We start from the raw sequence: 13472 nt of genomic DNA, 5'->3' as shown, positions 1-13472 counted from the left end.
AAGGTGAAGCCGGCGCGGCTCCGCTGGCGGGGGTGCAGCGCTGCCTGCAGCTGCCTTGTATGGGCAAGGCCGGGGCAGGCGGCCTCGCTGCTGCCTCGGCGCGGGGCTCTCCCACCCACCCACCGAGCATCCCTGCGCGACCTTACCTGCCGCCCGCCGCAGAGACGGCGCCCGGGGCCGGGGGCACTTCGCCCGAGTCTCAGGGCCAGCCCCGGGGCGCTGCTCCCCGAAGGTTTTTGTTCCCTGGGTGGGCTCCCCAGACCTTCCCCCAGCCCCACCAACGGGCGGAGGATCCCGGGCCATGGCGCTGCCCCGACGGCTGTCCCCACCGCTGCGCTCCCCGCCACGGCGGGACCCCTCGGGCCGTCCCCCTCCGCCCCGTCCCCCTCGGGCGGCCGCCCCCGATACCTGGCAGAGCGCAGAGCAAGTAGCAGGCAGCGGCGAGGCGTAGCAGGGCGCACCGCGTCCCCTCCATGCTGGGCCGATCCGCGCTGGCTCCGCCGGCGGCACCGGGGCGGCGCCGGGGCGGGACGGCGGCCGGGGCGGGGCGGGCAGCACGTGGTCCAGCCCCGGCTCCGGAGGCGCGGGGCCGCTGCCACCCCCCGCACTCCCGGCACCCCTCGCACCCCGCTCCGACCCCATCGTCCTAATTCCGACTCTGCACCGTTCCTTCTACTCCCGGTCTGGAACCCTCTCCCTCTGCTTCCGGCGGAGCACTCCCAGTGCGGTCCTGGTTCGGGCCTCAGCACCCTCGGTTCGATTCGGCACTGTCCCCAGCATCACTGGCTGGTCCCCGGCACCCCCGGTTCGGGCAGAGCACTCTTGGTCCAGTCCCGCACCGGCTGCGGCATCCTCGGACCGGCCACCCTGGTCCAGCTGTCCTCCCGGCCCTGTCCTTCTCTGTCACAGACATGCCTGGTAGAGTCCTGGTCCACCCTGTCATCTCTTATTGGCCCATGATTTCGGTCCAGGCCCTCACTATCCCCCAGTCTAGTCCCTCGGACCCCTAGTTGAGCCTGGCACCCCCAATTCTGCACCATATGGGGATGGGGATAGTAGCCAAGCCTAACATGGGCCTCTGTACCGTTTCAAGGTATCCAGATCTGTGGGCACAGGCAGATGCAGAGCTGCTTCAAGCACCCCTGGCTACTGCCTTGGCCAGAGCTTGGCCAGGTGCTCAAGATGCCATGGCTGGCTTTTCAGGACACCCTGCAGCCCATAGGGTCACTGCATATCGTGGCCCCACACCCCTCCTAGCTTCCTGGGGCCTGGCCAGCCGGCCCCATCCAGGCATTGTGAGGGCTGAGCCAGCAGCCATCCTTTAGAAATCCGATTGCTTTCTTCTGGTCAGCATTTCTGAAGAAGAAATCCCATTAGGAAGCTGGCAGTAGTCAGACACCCAGCTAGGCACCCTGCACCCAGGTTGCTCTCCTAAAGGACCAAAACCTCCCTGGCAAATGCCTTGTTTTGGTGCTTCTTCCCTGACTCCAGCTGGAGTGAGTTCCCCTGCCCTGCCCCATCTGCTCTCACAAAAACTACAGGGAGGTTTGGGACTCCTCTGATCTGGGAAGGTGTCCTTTGCCTGTAAGCTGTAAAGAACACAGGGCTCTGGAGGCATCCAAGAACACCATGCTATGTGTTCTTTGCTGACCCTCTCTTGGGATGCTTTGGCAGAGGCAGGGCTGTGGGTCTCTTTCTCCTTCCCAATATCCATGTCTGTAGTACCACTGGGCAGAGGAGGAAGGCAGAAACAGGTAGTTTTGTTCTCTGAGAGGTCTTGCCTCCTTCCTTCCCCAATCTGGGGCTCTTTACTAGCTCCTGCCCTCAGTTCAGAGACAGGTAGAGGAGCAGAGGGCTGGTGTGGTGCAGAACTCACCATGGCTTTTACCAGCTCTCAAAAAAAGGAAAGAAATTAAATCTTGGCCCCTCATTGGAAATGTGTTTCTAGATGCTTGCTACTTATTGCCACCAAAACTAATTGTGCCATTTTCTGCCATCCTGGTAAGGCAGAAGTAGTTAGGCTTGTACAGTTTTCCTACTTCTAAGGGGAATTATTTTAAGTGCCTTTACAACTTTTTGGTAAGTTACAAGAGTCTTTCCCTCTCCCCAGATGCTGCAGGGCTGTGTGGCAGAGCAAAGCCTACTTTGCACTAGACAGCTTTGGGCTTTTGGCACCACAGTGTGCATCACCCAACCCATCTCCTCAGAGCCTGCCAAACCTCACCAGTGAGGGATTAGGGCATTTCTACCCTCCCCAGTACCCATCCCTGAGGAGGACATGAGCTCTGGGGTATGTTGGCACTGCTGGCTGTGACTATGGCTCACAAGTGTGTCCAACACCTGCAAGCTTCTGACTCACATCTTTCTTCTGATTTCTCTCTGGAGATGCTGAAACGAGATCCATCTCATCTGGCTTATACATAGTGGCTCTCAGTCGTCAAGGTTACCAATGTCTCTGCTTTAATTAAGCATGTAGACATTGCATGGAGTATCTGCAACAGCTGGGGGACAAGGAGAGCATCGGGCCGGTACTCCCCAAGGGGTTTGTGAGCAGCACGATAAACCTGGGCAGATGAGCCCCCCTGCAGGTCACTGCTATTACTTTAGCCGGTCTTTACACTCATTAGGATTGTGATTAACACACTAATGAGGCACCTTCAGCTCCCCGTAGCATGGAAGGGGCGGATGAGAGCAAGGAAATCGACTGCATCAGCATGATGGTGTTTTTACAGTGCTCCTCTCCCACTCTGGAGAAGAGAGGAAAAAAAAGGGGCACCTCAACATCCTGCTTGTGCATGGCCACTTTCTCATGAAGCAAGCAAAAATATTCCCCTCAGAGACCAGGCAACAGCTCCCTATGTCTGTGTGGGCTATATAGGGGTTACAGAGGGGCAATATAAGGGTTATACAGGGGTTCTGACGTGATCAGGGAGTAGTTTCCCTGGGCTGTTCTCAAGAAAGACTGAAGGTCTGGGTAGCAACAAGAGCTAAGGACTTAGAATAACTTCTGAAAGAGTTTTGTGCTAAATAAAAGAGAAGCATAAACTTCTGCCAGTGTCATGCTCTCTCTTGCAGTGGATTTATTTAGCTCCTGTCCTTTTGTTTCTGGCTGGCAGCCAAAGCAAGGCACAGGACAGAGATGATAATGTTGATTATGTTAATTTAATAGGAAGGAGCAGATAATAGAAAATAAGTGAGTGGAAAATAGTGGCAGCAAATGGTCTGAGGGGAAGTAAGCGCATATAGGTAAGGAGGGAGGGAGATGTTGACCCTGGGAGAGATGTGAAAACTCAGTGCTTGGGCTGTGTCCCCCAGCCTGGGGTATGACACAGGCTGACCATCCCTTGAGTGAGCACAGCAGTGGCATGGATTTGGTCTCACTGCCACTGTCACCTCAGCACAGACCTGTGCAATCTGAAGAGTGATGACCTTTTCACACAGCCCAGAGGGGAGTGGTCAGAGCAGTAGGAGCCCTGAGCCCTGGGATGGCAGATGTGGGAATGTGGGTGGTTCACTGGACTCTGGGCTCATGTAACTCATCCTTTTTCTTGTGCTTCACTGTCTGTGTCCTCCCTTTGCTACCAGGTACTGGAAGCACCACTGATGCACGTTTCATCCTGCCCTTGTAGAGAGCCTGCTCTGTGCCACCCTGCACACCTGCTTTTTCAGGAGGTCCAGGCATGATGAGAACTGGTCTTGAGGAAGACAGGACAATATATCACCCTCAGACATCTGCTTTCTCACTCTCCAGAAGCACTTTACTGTGGGGTGGGCAGAGGGGCTGCTCATAAAGGAAGACAGTTTGGCACTTGGAGGGATTTTCAATTCTCAAGGGATCTGGTAGGCAACTGACTGGAGCAGAAGAGCTAATCAAAGGTGAGTCACTTCCCCCTGCCCCTCCCCAAGGTTGAAACATGAAACCAGCCTTTTATGAAAGGCAAATTAAATCACACAAGGCAGAGCCAAGAAAAAAGAATTTATCAAAGAGAAGAAGATGCTGCTGGGTGACTTACAGGCAGACAGAGGGAGCATTTGCTCAGCAGCCCGGGATATTGCATCTCCTCTGTCACACCTCCAATACAAAGAGCACTGCCATTCATCTATTTTTAATAACAGTGACGCAGGCAGTGAACCTGAATTCAAGGCTGAGAGCTTGTCTCCTTCCCCCTGTGTATCTGTCCTGACTCATCTTCCTTTCCAAGGGCCCTTCACAGCTTCTCAACGCAGCAAAGGAAGAAAGGAAAAACAAAACTGAAGGGAGAAAAAAGGTCAGGGAGCAAAGCATCAGAGACTGAGAACTGTTCAGGGAGAGGAATAATAAACACTGTGGCTTTGCTGTCTCAAGAGTCTGTGGAAAATCAACTGCTAGGAGACCTGAATGTATACAGGGCCAAGCTGATCCAAGAGTGGGATCTCTCAGGCAGCCAAACAAGGATCCAGTAGCAGCTGGATGCTTTTAGGTCAAGCATTGCAGAAAGTTCAGGCTGAAAGAAGCAGGGGCAGAAGTGAGGATGTGCAAGCCCAGGGTGGCAGTAGGGAACAAGCTGAAGAGCTCTGCTCTGCCAGAAATCTCTGATTTCAGTGCCCACATGGGGCTCTGTGCCACTGTGATTGTGGAGGAAAGGGCAGCGAGTGTGAGGAGTGCAACAGGAGGGGAGGCTGTTCTGCAGCAAAAAGCTATACTTTCATTCCAGAGAGGAGTTGGGGTGCAAGGACAGTGCACCAGGCAATGCAGGAACCCTTTTGGGTCTCGGTATGAGGCAGGAGAGGTGGGCCCAAGCTCTTCCCAATCTGTATTTCTGCTAGTGGGTGTTACTGTGAGGATGCTTTTGTCACATGTTTAAAGTTTTTCCCTACAAAATCAGTATTTTGGTATCAGTCAACCCAAAAACTTAGGGGCTCTCGAGAATAGCCTTGCCCCAGGCCTGGGTCTCACCCTTTGCCCTGCCACTCCTATAGGCTGGAGCATGGTCTGACAGGTTCTCCCTAGGTCTGAGGCCACCCAGGCATGGTAACATGGGATCAGTCCTGGCTCACCACATGGCTGGGAACATTGTGGAGCAGGCTGGAGCAAGTCCTTGCCCACAGTACCCCTATGAGCTTGGCTATAGTCATGCCACTACAGGCTCTGAGTTGAATCCAGGACAGCAGATGGCTATGATGAACGGGCAGGGGAGCACAAGACCATGGTGCTGGTCTCAGCATGGCAGTTGCCTAAGTGCATATATCCATCTGCCCCAGCACAAGCCCTCCCTAGTTCCTGAGGCAGGGTGTCTGGCACTGCTGCCAGCCTCCCAGCTGGGTTCTGCTCAGCCTCTTGGAATAGGAACATGAAAGAAGCTCTGGCAATCTCACAGTTGCCAGGTCTCGCGCAGAGATGTGCAGTGCCAGGTTTGGGCTGACGTGGCAGCACGGCTTTGTGCACGAGGGCATGCTGGTTACCTTGTCAGCACCAGTGGTGAAACAGAATCGTTAATCCTGTTCTTCATCAGCAGGAATGTAAATCCTCATCCAGAGGACAGCATGTAGGCAGCCCCACAGAGCCCCACTTGCTGCCAGGAGGATGGTCATGGCATGACAAGGAGCCTACCATCCAAGTGCAGCTGCAACTATGCTTTTCCCTGCTGAGAACTGGTATAAATCAGAGCAGCATTTGACCAATCCTATCTAAAGAAGGTGTTTTTCTTTGATGGGCTTCATCACAAAAATATTTAATGAGTTGAATGACTAAAATGCCCAATCTCATCACAGTGCTGTGAAGTTAACTCACTGTATTAGTTCCCTGGAAAGGGAGAGAGAGAGTCCCTGTTGCCTGACACTTACTTAGTTCTGGAGCCCAGAAGACCCCTCTGTCAGGGAAAACACCTGCTCTGCTACAGTAGAAGCAAATTTAGGTGTCTGCTGTTGGGAAGGAGAAATCTCCCAACTTCTCTCCTCTGGGGCATTTCCAAAGCTGGAGGAAGGGAATTCCCCCTCCTGCCTGCTCTCACCCAACTTCTCTCATGTCTATTTTTATTGCCACCCTGTGAGTTAACCCATGGCTGCTCTTTTGCCAAACCGGTTACATTTAAAAGGCCAAAGTGATCTGGCTGGATCTGAGAGCAGAGAAGAGCAAACCGCAAGCCACAGTGCTGGCTTTGGAGTGGCTGAATATTGTATGGGGCAGCCAGCCCGGGGGCAGCTGGGGGAACGGGAAATACCCGCCATAAGCACAGCTTCCTGCGGTATGCACAGGCTGTATTACCCTTCTGGGAAGAAAGAGAGAGATCGTTAGGACGAAGTACACTGTGACACCTGCGAGGCTTCGCCTTTGATGAATCTTTTTGATGAGTCTTCTCTCTCTAGGAAACAGGAGGAAGACCACAAAAGTCACTTGTCTTCTGTAGATTTTGTGGCCACAGATTTGCCAGGGTGCTTCTGGCAGCTGCGAGGAGGGACGGTGTGCTTTCTCCCAGATTCTGCTGCTGTTGCACAGGCACACACAGAGGCACAGACACAGACACACACAGAGTCAGCAAACCCCATGGTTTTGCAATTTAAAAATGTAGGCTTTACCGTTGAGATAAAGCCTCAGGAAAAGTCTAGCTTATAGGAGTATCTTATTTCCCTCTCAAAACAGGAGTCATTAGTGACATACATCTCAGGACCTCATGCGATGTTATACTGAAATACCTTATGAATGTTTCCAACTGAGATTTAAACTGAGTCACATCGGTGTATTTTAATGACGTTACTTGGGATCAATGCACTTGCACACTTGCAGGCCAAAAGCAGAGACAACGTGTATCATGTTTGGGAAGCAGAGAAGAGGTGAAATATGTGCCGAGAAACTGGGGGGGCGGGGGGAAAGTTTCATTTGCTTTGGTGTTTAGCTCACAAAAAAGAGAAGTAATAACAACCTACCACCAGATGTCGCCTTGAAGCTAACTAATAGCGTCCAAAGCGGCGGCGACGAGCGATACCGGGGGAGAAGCGCGGTGACACGAGGGGTACTGGGGGTTCTTTAACGAGATGGCTGCACCCTGGTACAGCGAATGACCACGGAGATGGAGATGTTTCAGAGTTGGCTGTGTACAGTCTTTTCAACTTGCTTAAATCAATCCTAGCAAGATTTAAAGCGCTGTAACTTTGAACCATAACATTCGAAAACGTAGTCTTGCTGAAAACCCCACTCAGGATCTCAGTTCTGCTTTAACAGATGACACCGATGGGTCTGAGTAGTTCCATCTGCCTTGACCCTGATTAAAATATGATGGATACGATAATAATTGTTTAATGGCTTAATTACAAAAGCTTTGCTGCACCCTGTGTTTCAGCTGTCATTAGAATAGATGTTTGCATATGGCTGATACTGACATAAAAGAGTGTGGGAAAATTTCCCATGAAGGAAATCCAGAAGGAAAATGAAAGAAACAGGACAAATTTTTTACTCCTACACAAAGTATTTTCAATATGTTACCTGTGCAGAAATTAGTACTCTTCCTTTCTTTCTTTCTCTTTCTTTCTTTCTTTCTTTCTTTTTCTTTCTTTCTTTGTTTCTTTCTTTCTTTCTTTCTTTCTTTCTTTCTTTCTTTCTTTCTTTCTTTCTTTCTTTCTTTCTTTTTCTTTCTTTCTTTCTTTCCTTTCTTTCTTTCTTTCTTTTTCTTTCTCTCTCTCTCTTTCTTTCTCTTTCTTTCTCTCTCTCTTTCTTTCTTGCTTTCTTTCTTTTTCTTTCTTTCTTTCCTTTCTTTCTTTCTTTCTTTCTTTTTCTTTTTCTTTCTTTCTTTCTTTCTTTCTTTCTTTCTTTCTTTCTTTCTTTCTTTCTTTCTTTCTTTCTTTCTCTTTCTTTTCTCTTTCTTTCTTTCTTTTTCTTTTTTTCTTCCTTCCTTCCTTTCTTTTTCTTTCTTCCTTTCTTTTTCTTTCTTCCTTTCTTTCTTTTTCTTTCTTCCTTTCTTCTTTCTTCCTTCCTTCCTTCCTTTATTTCTTCCTTCCTTCCTTCCTTCCTTTATACCTTCCTTCCTTCCTTTATACCTTCCTTCCTTCCTTTATACCTTCCTTCCTTCCTTTCCTTTATACCTTCCTTCCTTCCTTTCCTTTATACCTTCCTTCCTTCCTTTCCTTCTTTCTTCCTTCCTTCCTTTCCTTCTTTCTTCCTTCTTACTTCCTTCCTTCCTCCCTCCCTCCCTCCCTTCCTTCCTTCCTTCCTTCCCTTTCTTTCTATATAGAGACAGTGTCCCTCTAGGCTTGGGTAAAATCCTGAGACTACATTCAATCAACAAATTGAAAAGTAGATATTTTAATCCAACCGTAAGGCTAAATCTCTGTTCACTATTATTTGTAGAGTTGGTGCTAATGTTTCTAGCATGAAACTTCCTCAAGCACATTTTGGATCGAGCTGAGGAGATTAGATGTAAGCTTAATGACAAAGGATAATGAGAAAACATGCTACATGATGGTGTAGTAAGGGTGAGCAATGCTTTCTTGTTTGATACCTATTTCAGTTACAACTCTGCTGGTTTTAACTGTTTGGGATTTGGCTATTCTATCCAAGAGTCTGCAGCAAATGAGCTTTGTTTCTCAAAGAGTTTCAGTAAAAATTTATAGCTCAGCTTTTGCCAAATATGAAGTCAGGGTAAAAATCAGTCCCTTGCCAATGTAAAACAAAACCAACCCCCCTCACAGCCATTTAATGAGATGTTCTTGTCCTGCCGTGCTTTAGAAAGGATACTCGAAGTTTGGCAGTGTATCCTAGCAGGAAGAAAAGTATCTCTTTCTGTACCTGTTACAGGCTGCCTACATGTGGGTAAGTTATAATTTGAAAAATAACAGTCTGTATGCAAAAAAATCACAGCTGGGCAGCCAAAATCTCAGAATGTGAGATGTATTAAGCAGGCAACAGGCAGGGACTCGAGGGGCCGAGCAGGACGTTTTGTGCAGCCTGCTGCTCCGATGCTACCAATACCACGGCTGGGGTGTGGGCAGCTGGTGAAAAAGGGAAGAGTTCGAGTAAAATGCTGAAGTTGCAAGACCCAGAGGGAGGAATAGGCCAGAACAAGGGATGAATCCTGTGGGAAACTTAGTAGGAGGGGAGGTAATGAGAGGTAATAGCAGCAGGGATGCCGTCACGGAGCCCAATTAAGGTCACTTCACAGCCGGGTGTTGCCCCAGCTGTCCATAAATGACTCTGCGGGCGGAGGAGTGAGGGCTGGTGGCGGAACTAGCTGTGGTGCCAGTTGGGCTTTAAGGCGAAAAGCCGGCAGGACCTGCAGCACGGATGCCCGAGACGGCAACATCCGACGTCCGCGATGAGGCCCGCGAGCCGCCACGCAGCCCCTTCCGAAGAGGACGGGAGTTATCGAGCTCCTCGGCCGGACAGGCAGTCACCGGCAGACGGCCATCCGCTGACTCAGACCGCTGGGACTTCTCCGCCGCCGACTTCTCCCTCTTCAGTGCCCCGGCCGCCGTTGCCATGGCACCCGCGCACGGCCTGCTGGGACCCGCTGACCCTGACCCGGGCCCGATGCCCTCAGCGCTCGTTGGGGTGCCCGTCCCGCTGACAGCTTCACGCCCACCACTGCCTATAAACATTCGAGGATTGGCTGTTCCGCCCGTCCGTCATCACGCGCACCACACTCCTACTGGCTAACTCTCTTATTTATAATTCGCCCTCAACAGCTGGCCAGTGAAAGCGAGGCGCCCCTAGCAACGCCTCTCTTTCTTTCCTGCCATTGGCTCTTGTTCTTTTCTCGGGAGTTGTTCTCCCTCACATGGTTGGTCAAGCTGCCTGCCTTTCAAGTAGCTTGTAACCAATTAGAAAGGGGCACTCACGTAGACTATCTGACATTCCTTCCACCCGCCTCTCCTTTCTCCATTGCCTGAGCGCTACCGTCCATCTAGCTTTGCCAGCCGCCGATTAGCTGCTGGGGAGGGGCGGCTCCTGGTCGGGTGCCGCCCCGGCGCTGTGGGCGGCTCGGCGGCGCCGCTCACCGGGGGGAGGGCGGACGCGTGAGGAGGAGGTGGCAGCGGGGGAGGAGGAGGAGCCGCGGCGATCACGGCTCCGGGTCCCGCAGCTGGGCTCTCTCCTCACATGGGGCCCCCTCGTTTGCTGCAGCGGCGAGGCAGACCCTCGCCGGGTTACTGAGGGGCCGGCGGGCTGGCCGCGAGTGGGGTATGCGGCCATGAGAGCCCGCGCCGGCCGCAGGCCCTGCTGGCGCCGCCGCTCAGGTAACGGCCGGCGCGCTGCGGGTGAGGGCGCGAGCAGAGAGCGGGACTGGGCTCGCGTTTCTGCGGGGTGACCGGCGAAGAGGTGGCCCTTGGGGGCGGGGGGCACCCACTGGAGGGGATGAGGGAGGAGAGCAGCCGCTTCGGGGAAGGGGCAGCCGGCGGGGTTCCGCCGCCTCTCCTCGGCAGTGCGGCGCGGTGGGTGCTGCGTGCTGAGCAGGTGCGTGAAGGGGCTGCGTTCGCGCCGGGGGCGAGGCGTGAGGGCGAGCGAGTGCTGCAGAACGCCCGAGCGCTGCGGGGAAAGCCGGCTGCGCAGACCTGTGCCCTGATCCGGGGGCAAGGGTCTGCCTCGGCACGGCTGGGATCTTTGCCCAGCTGCGTGAGGATTGCCTTGACGATGGTCACTTTGCCAAGATGTGTGAAAACCTGACTCGGGTTTTGCTATTTTAAGTGCTACCCTGCAAGAACGCATGAATCAGGCTTTAATGATAGGCTTGACTGTTGAGGTGTATGTGCACATATGTTTGCTTTCTGGCCGCCAGATGAAAGGTGCTGTATAAATGCAAGTGATCACTCTTAACGTTGCTTTCCTTTGAGCGTCGTGGGAACTATGTTCCCTTTAAGTGCAGGAGATCTTCCGCTTGTGTATTCCGATAGGTGTACATGGATAGTCGGAGCTAAAATTTCAAGAGTGTTGAACTGAATTTTATTGAAGTTTCTGGTTGTCCCCCTAGAAAAGCCTTGCAGCTGCTCTTTAAGCTAATTTATGAGACTCTTTATGCTTCATCTGAAATTATTACTACTTTTAGTAGAGATCAGAGTTCCAGCATATTATATTGTCTGCAAAATCAATAGACTTACAGTTCTATGGACTTAATTAGGCAGTGGAATTTACAACCTAAGATAAGATTTTTATATGAGAAACTCAGCTATGCCCAGTGGATTAGCCATAAACCTTTCCATTTAGTCATCATCTTTGGAAATGATTGTTGCATGCTGTGTCCTGATAGGCCAATAAAAATGTCATTTCTGACTCTTGAAGAAGTGTGCTGTACAGCTGTAGACATGGCTGTGTGATTCCATTGTCCAGTTTGGTTTGTCTTCATGCAGAACGTGAGCAGCTTGAACTGAAGGCACAGAGGCGTGATCCCTGTACGTGGTGGCAAGCGTGCGCTCTCCTGTGTTCTTTCCTTGGAATTTGTTTTGTGCTGTTTGATTAGGATGAACTGCTGGCAGTGTGAGTGGAGCAGGAGGTAGAGATGAGGCAAACCTTACTTCAGGGCTTAATGTTTTTTTATAACTATGGAAGGAGAAAGTTGGTCCAAATGAGGTGTTCTGGTGATACAGGCCTCCTGTGACCTAGTTATACTCTCCAGTCCTGTGCTTGTGCCATTGCAATTCTTTATGCAAACGATTTCACAAATTCATGAAAGAAATGCAGGGTTAGAAGGGAGAGGACTGTTGCTTCTGTGTCTGCTGCAGAAGAGAATAAAGCTTGTGGTTCAGTTGCATCATAGGTTGTCTTTCTGTATTCTTCCTGTAGCCACGACCCATGCATTTGCACAATGGCAAAGTGTTTTATTGTATACTTGCAGCATGGTATCTTGCAAGCTGGCATTAAAAAAGTGCTCTTCTAGGCAATATCAAGAAAGGGTAACTTTGTTTGTTTAATAAAACAAGCCCTTTCCCTGCATATTCACTCCCTAATGTATTCATTTGAAGTTGTGTATTTATCATTAAGTACATCTAATGATCAGCACACTGGCTCCATCTGTTGTCTGTTGCCAAGTGCCCTTTCTGACTTAGGTAGTCTAAGCTTCTTTTCATATGGTCCTATCACTTTTTTTTTAAGTTGAACAGGTTTCTGGTAGTGGCTAAGACACTTTTTGATTGCCTGATTGGTTGCACTGTAGATCTGTAATAGCTCTTGCAACCAGGAGTCGAGTTAGTTGAGGTAACTTGCCTTTTGAAGGCTGACTTTGTGCACTACGGAACTGTAGCTCAAAAACTGAGTTACTGTTCTTCCTTGGTACCCAGGGTGCTTCAAATTGATGTGTAAATACCAGCAGGCTCCCATGTCTCTAATACAACAGCAGATTTGGGAAGCTCTGCTCTCACTTCAAAAACTGGTGGATAAGTTAGTCAAGATTATGTTGTTACCGTCCCCTTTGTGCAGCCATTACCTGAAGTAAACACGGTACTGAGTGTTGCACTGTGACATGAAACCAGCTTCAGCTGTATTTTAAGGGTAGATTACAGAATGTGGTTTTAGTATTTGTATTTTCCCATAAAATATCATCTCCACAAGTATTGACTGCCTTGTGTGATGATGTGTAAATGTAAGGTTGTGTCCAGGAGAGGTTATTCAGGTATGCAACTCAGCCTGCTTACTTTATTTTCATCACCCTTTCAAGCATTCCTGCTTTCTTTTCTTGCCTTTGCTGTGTTAGATTGTCTCACAGGGCGCATCAAAACAACAGAAAATTGCTCCTTGTCTCCTGTGAGCCTCCCCCGTAAACCTGGCAGAGACTGAGGGGGAAATTTCTTGGTTATTGAGATGTTACAATACCTGTTGGTTTTGGAAGGCTTTGATCCCCTTTTTCTCCAGAGCTAGGCAAATGTCAGCCTGCTGACACCTGGAAGGCATGAGCTGCTTCTCAGTGTCTTTACTGAGCTCTGTTTTGTTAGGCAAACATAATATATTAAAATTACCCATCTGAAGCAGCAGCTGTGTATAGTACATGATCTACTCAAGTGATTATTTAACTCTAACAATGCTCTGTCACTAGGCTAGAGTCTGTCTGCATCGTGGACTGGAGTGACTAAAACCAGGCCAAGAGAGGATGTTTGTAAGGTCCTTCTATAGACGTTTAGTTTTACTTGGATCCTAGACACTGTTGGCAATTATATTATGGGCACAAGGATCAAGTAGTTCTCTGTTTATTTTGGGGTTTTTAATATTCCCTCTCCCTGCCTTAGTTATATTTGCCTTCTAAATATGTGTCAGATTATGCCTGTGCTTGTTGTAAATATTTCTGAACCTACAGCCGTGGCCCTGAATCCTGAACTCTGCAGTAAGTTAATGGCTAGCCTCTCTTACCGGTTTCAGACTTGGCCATAGTCACAGAATAAATGAACTGTTTGTTTCAGCTTAGCCTCTTATGGAGGTTTGTTTGCATTATAAAACCACCATGCAGTGGAACAGACTTGGAAGTTTCTGGAGCGGTGTAGTAGGGCTAACACAGGTCTCTTCTGAGGAATGTCAGCTCTAG

General features: G+C 50.1%; 1 protein-coding gene and 1 long non-coding RNA gene across 2 annotated transcripts in view; both read left to right on the top strand.

The window, feature by feature from the left end:
* LOC137442622 (uncharacterized) overlaps window positions 1–7273 on the top strand; it is a 30121-nt gene extending 22848 nt beyond the window's left edge. The window contains exons 2-3 of the long non-coding RNA XR_010987714.1: window positions 3586–3876; window positions 6910–7273. This is a non-coding gene — a long non-coding RNA (uncharacterized lncRNA). The remainder of the gene's footprint in view (window positions 1–3585; window positions 3877–6909) is intronic.
* Window positions 7274–9980: 2707 nt separating this feature from the next.
* TESK2 (testis associated actin remodelling kinase 2) overlaps window positions 9981–13472 on the top strand; it is a 100114-nt gene continuing 96622 nt past the window's right edge. Inside the window, exon 1 of the mRNA XM_068141599.1 lies at window positions 9981–10203. The gene's annotated coding sequence lies outside the window, so the exon portion shown is untranslated. The remainder of the gene's footprint in view (window positions 10204–13472) is intronic.

Source organism: Melanerpes formicivorus, unplaced genomic scaffold (genome assembly GCF_026170545.1).
Source record: "Melanerpes formicivorus ecotype bairdi unplaced genomic scaffold, bMelFor1.0.p_v2 SCAF_7, whole genome shotgun sequence".
Taxonomy (NCBI): Eukaryota; Metazoa; Chordata; class Aves; order Piciformes; family Picidae; genus Melanerpes; species Melanerpes formicivorus.
The sequence above is the reverse complement of the archived record's forward strand: the minus strand, read 5'-3'. Positions and strand labels throughout refer to the sequence as shown.